Source organism: Cervus elaphus, chromosome X, assembly GCF_910594005.1.
Source record: "Cervus elaphus chromosome X, mCerEla1.1, whole genome shotgun sequence".
NCBI lineage: Eukaryota > Metazoa > Chordata > Mammalia > Artiodactyla > Cervidae > Cervus > Cervus elaphus.
Window position 1 is genome coordinate 104,474,046 of NC_057848.1, and position 8,326 is coordinate 104,482,371.

The 8,326-nt window shown below is 38.4% G+C and overlaps 1 long non-coding RNA gene across 1 annotated transcript; it reads right to left on the bottom strand.

The window, feature by feature from the left end:
• Window positions 1-568: 568 nt before the first annotated feature.
• On the bottom strand, window positions 569-8,066 carry LOC122690080. Its single transcript, XR_006339968.1, has 2 exons — window positions 7,950-8,066; window positions 569-2,967 (listed from the first exon to the last, which is right to left on the bottom strand). It is a non-coding gene; the product is annotated as an uncharacterized LOC122690080 (long non-coding RNA).
• Window positions 8,067-8,326: the final 260 nt, after the last annotated feature.

The following is an 8,326-nucleotide window of genomic DNA, read 5'->3' on the forward strand; positions in this document are numbered from 1 at the left end:
AGTCTGTTATGATTTTCTATTTCTTCCTGGTTCAGTTTTTGAAAAGTTGTACTTTTCTAGAATTTGTCCATTTCTTCCAAGTTGTTCATTTTATTGGCATATAGTTGCTGATAGTAGTCTCTTATGATCCTTTGTATTTGTGTTATCTGTTGTGATGTCTACATTTTCATTTCTAATTTTGTTGATTTGATTCTTCTCCCTTTGTTTCTTGATGAATCTGGCTATTGGTTTGTCAATTTTATTTATATTCTCAAAGAACCAGCTTTTAGCTTTGTTGATTTTTGCTATGGTCTCTTGTTGCGGTCCTTGAATGGACCAGAACCTGGTGGTCCGGAGTCGACGATAAGAAAGTGAAAGAGAGAAAGAAGCTAATATTCCTTGGTTTATGCAGAGAACCAATAAAACCCTAGAACGGGGCTTGCACCACTCACGAAGGCACAGGGTGCCCTCTCGAGGAGGTTTTGAAAGCCCAGGCAGGAGAGTGAGCTTGGTGGGTTTCCATGCTCCAGAGAATTAGCCAGAGGGAGGGAGAGAGAGAGAGAGAGAAAGACACGGGGATCCAAGCCTCTGGTGGAGCAAGGGTGCTTTAATGATCTTACTCTGAGTATATATAGGCTGTTGTACAAGGAATTTCTTTCAACAATGATAAAGATCAGAAAACCAAACGTACAGCAATTGTTATCAAGGGAACAAGGGATAAACAAGGGTCATAAGGTCAGGAGACAATCCATATCTCAAGAAAGAGGATAGAGACTAAGCAGTTTTGTCATAAGGAGAATGTTTCCTAAAGGAGATTCATGCATGTGTTTCATCCTATGACCTCAGTCCTGGGAGCAGTGTGCCATTCCACTCATTCCTGTTGCCAGGAACTGATAAGGAACAGAGGATATATGACAAACAGCACATAAGAATCCTCCTGATAAACGTTCCCTGACAATCCCCCCTTATTTATTTATTATATTTGTAAAAAGGGTCTTGACCATTTGAGTTTGTTTAGTTTTAACAATTTTTTCATAAAGGCAGTGGTAAACAACTAATATAATTGTCAAGACAATCACCAAAGTTACAGTTCCAGACCCAATGCTGTGAGTAATGCTCTGAAACCATCTGCATGGATCTAGCCCAGATAATTGATCAGCTAGTTGTTCAGCTAAAGTTTCCAAATTAGTGGAAGAGGGCAGATTTTTAGAAAAAGTTTCAAAGATTTCTTTTTGTAATAATTGTATATTCAGAGAGGCATTATCATGTATGTTTTATAAATGAAATTTTATTTGTTCCATGTTGTAGGCATTATGATTGAATTGAACAGCAGTAACACAAAATTGAGTAGAATTCCAATCACATTTTAGTATCACTTGTTTTTGTACATCTATTAGTTGATCTCTAACCCATTTGATGGCTGGTTTTAGTTCTTGTATTTCATCTTGTATATCCTCATCTATCTGAGCCCGAGTGGCCCACATAGTATGAGCATCTTTAGTCCAATTTTGAATAAAATTATGTGTTTGAATTGAGGTTTGTAAAGCAACACCAGAGACAGCAGCAGTGGTACAAATAGCTATTAATCCCAAAATACCAAGAATCAGCCATCCAGTGAATCATTTAGATTGCCAGAGCAGTTTAGTAAGTAACCAGGAAGCAAGTCCAGCCATGGGACCTTCTTCCCAGGGTCGCTGGAGATTTATTGGTAACCACAGACTATGGAATGATCAAAGAATCAAAAGTGATTCATTTCTTAAGGAAACAGAAGAGTTAAGACAAGTATATAATTTGCAATTTATACAAGTTACAGAACATAAAGTCTTATTGAATTGTAAACTCCCTATAGCTATAGCAAAAGGAAGGGGGACACAAGCTTGTATAAAATATGACTCGTTATAACGAAAGAAATAGTTATTATGACTACAACTGGTCCCTGTGAAATATCCAGTCCAAGTCCCAAGTTCTTCAGTGTTCACAGCAAGTTTCCAGATGTCCCATTTTTCAAGCCCAATATGTTTATGGAGGATGATTCAAGGACGAGGGGGGACCGTTCCACTGTCAAGCCACCCAAGAAGTCCTTTGTCATGGTAATGCTCCATTGTAGTATTAGTAACCTTCCATGCTACTTGAGTAGCATAGTCACACACAGTGCTGTTAATATCACCTGAGCAGTTAGATAACCACATACCATGGGGCCCCCAATAGACAGTTGTATGATTAGCCACAAACATAAATTTTCCTGATTTGGTTTGACATTTTTCCCAACGAACAGGAGTATATTTAAAGTTCTTACAAGTAAACCCTTTGTATAGTGTTCTGAGTTCTTTCCCTAAAGTTTCAGTAGTATAAACATGGTTCACGGACAAAGAAAGGGCAGTAAATAATCCAAGCAACCTCCAAAAGTCCTCTTTTGGAGGCAGGGTGAAAACCCAAGTTTGTCGGCTAACATTTATGCAAATTCTGCTGGGCCCATGCACAGAGGAAGGACTTCATAACCTAGAGAAATATTAATTAGTTTCCCTTCTTATTCAGGGTGTGAGGGCCCTTTAATGTTCCAGGGAGAAAGTATATGTATGGAGTCATTGGTTGATATGATTGGTCCTTTCTCCATCCATTCTACAACCTGTAGTAAAGGGGGATTGGGTATATAAGCCCAGTAAGTATGATTAGTTAGTTCAGCTCTAGTGGGGGGAGCGCAAGCAAGCAAAGTAAGCATGGCAACAAAAATATTTTTAGGACTCCGAGGCATTCCCTGCTGAGAAACCAGATTTTCAGCTTGATTAGTAAGGGATTTTATTCGTCCCCAAGATCATAAGGTTGATGCTGCTGAGGGTGGTGCTTCCTGGAGATCTGTAGAACCACCATGGCCCGTTTTGGAATTTCTTCCTCTTGGGCTTTTTGTTGTTTTGTCTCTACTTTGAATGTCAGGGGCCCCCTTGGGTCGAATCTTCCAAAGAGGAAGCCATGTGAGTTCGTTGGATCCATCTGGAGAAATATAAGCATGCACCTTTCCCTGTAAGATTAATCTCCCATATTCCCATTGTTTAGTTAACCTGTCTTGGTACTAAATGGGCAGAGGAAGAGAAGAGTCCTTCAATTCCTTGAAATGCTTTTATGCTCTTGTCAAGATATCTCCTTGTGGTAAGTTTGAAAAATTTAAAACAAATAAAGTTATATTAACAATAGTTATAGGTTTAGAGAATATCTTATATTGGAATTTAGTAAAGTCTGCTTTAGATAGTAGTGTTCCTGTGTATTCCCCCTTTTTAATTTTTTATTTGTAATTTTAGTGTGTGATGTGCTCGCTCAACTATGCCTTGTGTCTGTGGATTATAAGGAATACCTGTGATATGTTTAATAGAGAATGATTGTAAAAATTGTTTGAAATATCTTGAAGTGTAGGCAGGGCCATTGTCTGTTTTAGTAGAACTAGGAGTTCCCATTACAGCAAAGCAAGCTAATAGGTGAGTTATAACGTGTTGTGTAGCTTCACTGCTAAGAGGTGTGGCCCATATAAAAGAAGAATTGGTGTCAATACAGACATGTAGGAAGGAAGATGGAGAGAGTTTAGGGCAATGAGTTACATCCATCTGCCATAGTTCATTAGGTTGCAGTTCCCGAGGATTAATACCTTGTGCAATGTGTCGAAGATGTAGGGGTCTACAAGTAGAGCAATTATTAATAAGTTCTTTAGCCTGGCGGTATGAGATTTTCCATAGCTGTTGTAGGGAGCCAGCATCATTGTGCAATAGAGAGGCAAAAGAAACCAGTTTAACCTGTTCATTACCATGAGCCATGGGGCCGGAAAGGCAGGAATGTGCTCGAATATGTGGAATATAAATGGAAGAATTGAGGTTTCTAATAACAGATTGTAGTTCGAAAAAGGGTTGTTGAATAACAGGTTGCTTGGAGTTTATGGTGGAGGTTGCTATATTTTTTAATATGAAAACTGAATACAAGGGATCAGAGACTATATTAATGGGGTAAGGGTGTAGGCAAATAACTTGAATAAGAGCATATAATTCATTTTGTTGAGCAGAATGGAATTTAGTGTAAAAGACTTTATATTCTTTGAGAGACCGGAATGAAGCTTTGGCATTTTTAGTCCCATCTGTACAGAAAACTTCAACTTGTGGTGTAGGCTGTGAGCTGACGATGCAGGAAATAATAAATTCAGTATTTTTGAAGAAATTCCATTGCTTGTTAGAAGGATAATGAAATGAAATTTCTCCAAAATATTCCAGAAAAGCTATTTGGAAATCAGTGGAAGTTTGTAATGTGTTCTCAGATTGAGATTTATTGTTATATATTACAATTTTATGAGGATCAGTGCTAATTAGAGTTTTAGTTCTAGTTCTTCCATTAATAAAGATTACAGCAATTAAATCAAGGTAGGGTGTAAGTGACTTCATTCCTCTAAAATGGGTATAGATCCATTCTATTGGGTGTTTTTGTTGGGCAAGCAGTCCTGTGGGAGAATGAAGAGAAGGGAATATAAATAATACTAGAGGTAAATCTAGTCTGATGCAAGTAAGAAACTGGTTTTGTAATTTATTTTGCACTAAATAGAGTTCCTCTTGTGCCTCTTGATAAAGTGAACGAGGGCTATTTAAATTAGGATCTCCTTTCAAAGTATTAAATAGATTAGTCAGTTGATAATTAGCAATGCCTAATGAGGGTCTAATCCAATTTATATCACCTCAGAATTTTTGAAAATCATTTAAAATTGATAATTTATCAATACAAATCTGTATTAGCTGGGGGGTAATATATTGTCTATTAACAACAATCCTAAATAATGGTAAGGTGTAGAGGTTTGACTTTTTTCAGGAGCAATGATTAACCCAAAGTTTTTTAAGCATTGTTGAGCTATATCAAACATGTGTTGAGTTTCTAAAACAGATGGAGCCGAAAACAATATATCATCCATATAATGAATAACAAGAAAGTCAGGAAATTGTTTTCTCACAGGCTCAAGTGCTTTAGCTACATAGTATTGACACATGGTGGGAGAATTCATCATTCCTTGAGGTAGCACTGTCCATTGATACTGTTCATGAGGCCCGAAGTGATTAGGAAAAGGGAGAGAGAAAGTGAATCTCTCTCTTGGCCTAAAGGGTGTGAAGTGAAGTGCAGTCGCTCAGTTGTGTCCAACTCTTTGAGATCCCATGGACTGTAGCCTACCAGGATCCTCAGTCCATGGGATTTTCCAGGCAAGAATACTGGAGTGGGTTGCCATTTCGGGTGTAAAGGTATATTAAAAAAAGCAATCTTGAAAATCAATAATAATAATGTGCCAATTTTGAGGAATAGTAGTAGGTGATGGGATCCCTGGTTGCAATGCACCCATAGGTTTTATAGATGCATTAACTTTTCTAAGGAATGTTAAGAGACACCATTTGTTAGATTTCTTTTTTTATAACAAAAATAAGAGAGTTCCAAGGGAGAGCAAAATTCCTCGATATGTTTCAATTCTAATTGTGTGTCTATGAATTATTTAGCAGCCTGTATTTTTTCTTTCGTAAGGGGCCTCTACTCTGTCCCAATAGGCTTGTTGTTCTTCCAAGTTATTTTAATAATTGTATTATTTGTTAAATGAGCAGTGGCCCCTAGGAAAAATGTGGAATATATATCTGAGTTTGCCATTGCATAAGTCCCTTCCTATTAGATTAAGGGGTGCATCTATCACATAAGGTCTTAATGTTGCAGGTTGGCCTTCTGGTCCCTCACATAGGTAGATTTGAATACTGTGATAAACCTCTTGCAGTTTGGTTTGAGAAATTCCTGCAATTTGGCAAGAGACTTTTTGTATAGGCCAGGATTTGGGGTATAAGTGTTTGGAAATAAAAATAATATCAGATCCAGTGTTGAGGAGACCAGAAAATATTTTACCATTAATTTTGATATTTATATTTGGTCAGGCATATTCAGATACCAGTGATGTCCATAAGGGTTGTTTTTGATCTATACTGCCAAATCCACCTGTCCATACATCATTAGAGGAGTTAATAGAAATGTAAGGTAAAAGAAGTAATTGAGTAATTTTGTCCCCCTTTTTGAATTGCTGTAGAATCTGAGATGACATCATAATTTGAATTTCTCCTTTATAATCTGAATCAATTACTCCAGGGTGAACAGTAATTCCTTTAGAAGTCAAACTAGATCAGTCAAATAAAAGACCAAAGGTTTGTGGGGGCACGGGCCCAAAACGTCTGGTAGGTATTCTAGAAGGGACTGCTTGAGGGTAAAAGAGAAAATCATTTAGGACTGGTATATCAATGGCAGCACTGCCGGACATTGAGGGTTTGAGGGAAAAGATGGAATTTGCCCCTTGTTTTTGTTGAATGGGACCTGGGGGGTCCACTGTTTGGAGTTTTCTGGAATAAGTTTTCCTTCAATATCAAATTTAAATTTACAATCTTTTGCCCAATGCATTCCTCTACAGCAGTGAGGGCAGATTTTTTGAGGTCTTTTGTTAGCTTTCTTGGGGCAATCCCTTTTTAAATGGTTCTTATTTCCACATGTAAAACATCCTGAAATAAAGGCAGCAGCCATTGTTTCAGCTAGCATTGGGATCTTTTGAGTTTCTGATCCTAGATTGTGACAAGCCTTCAAATAATCAATAATAGTCTCAGTCTCATGAATTGGAGCAATAGCTTTTTGACATTCCTGATTTGCATTCTCATAAGCAAGTAATTTCTCTAGCTGTTTTTTTTTTTTTTTTTTTTTTGCTGCTTCTCCGATTACAGTATGGGAAATAGCAGTTTCTAATCTAGCTAAAAAAATCAACATAATTTTCACTAGGTCCTTGTAATATTTTAGTGTAGCTACTTGTAGGTTCTCCTTGAGGAGTAATTCGATCCCAAGCTTCAAGGGCCACTGTTTTTAATTGTTCATGCAACAAGGGAGGGCATAGTGTTTGAGCTTCTATGGCATCAAATTATCCAGTGTCAGTTAACATTTCAAAAGTAATTAGGTTTTGGGGAGCAGCAGCTCGAACATTCTTGTTAGCATGATCTTTGGCTATATCATGAAACCACATTGTCCATTGAAGATACTCTCCTGGTTTAAGGAGAGCTTTTACTGAAATTTGCCAATCATAGGGAATAAAGTTTCCAATAGAAGATGGCACAGCATTTAGAAGCTCTTTAGTAAAAGGCAAATATGGGCTATACATAGTTACAGCCTTTTTCATTTGTTGCATGTAAAAAAGACTAATACTTTCATATTGAGGTATCATGTGTCTTTGAGGATCAGGATTTCTTAAAACTGGAAAGGTGGAGAAACCATTGGCCTCAGAGACTTGTGATTGCAAAGCCAGTAATTCAGAGAGCCTCTGTCGCAGAAAATAGTGAGTAGGTATTGATTTTTTGCAAGTATGAGTCTGTGCTAAAGACTTGTCATTATTGTCCAGGAGAGTATTGCCAGTTTGGATGTCAAAAAGTGTCTCAGGAGAGTCGTTGTCAGAATCATTGGGTTCTAACAAAGGAGAGACTTCTGGATTTGCGCCTGCTGGCAGAGGAGGAATATTTGGAGCAAGTGGGGCAGGGCTTGTAGGAAAATTTTGAAATATTTTATGTTGTTCTAATTGGGTCTTTTGTAAAGTTTCATCATCTAATTCATATTCATGCGACGAGTGTTCTGCCTGTTGTCAAATATTGTGAGAGCTAGAATTACCTTCAAATGGCAGCATTACGTCTTTAATGAGAGCCCATAGGGGCCAGAAATCAGTTGGAATATTCTCGCCCTGCCTGGAGGCTGTTCAACATTTTCTTTCACCCGGTGCCAAATGTCTAAATCAAAACTGCCTTCATCAGGGAACCAGGGATTATGCTCGACTACTGTTTGAAGGCATGCCTCTATTCGTTGGCACGAAACAAAAAGTCCCTGAACTTTAAACAAATGGTGAAGTAAAGTAGACACATGATGGGGCTTTCCAGCCCTTTGATCCATGTCTTAATACTTACCTACCTCAATAGGTCCCAACCTCAATAGGTCCTGAGTCACTCCATCCGAAATGCCACATGTACCAGGTCCCTTTTTCGGGCGCCACTTGTTGCAGTCCTTTAATGGACTGGAACCTGGTGGTCCGGAGTCGAGGATAAGAAAGTGAAAGAGAGAAAGAAGTTAATATTCCCTGGTTTATGCAGAGAACCAATAAAACCCTAGAACAGGGCTTGCACCGCTCACGAAGGCACAGGGTGCCCTCTCGAGGAGGTTTTGAAAGCCCAGGCAAGAGAGTGAGCTCGGTGGGTTTCCACGCTCCAGAGAATTAGCTGGAGGGAGGGGGAGAGAGAGAGAGAAAGAAAGAAAGACACGGGGACCCAAGCCTCTGGTGGAGTAA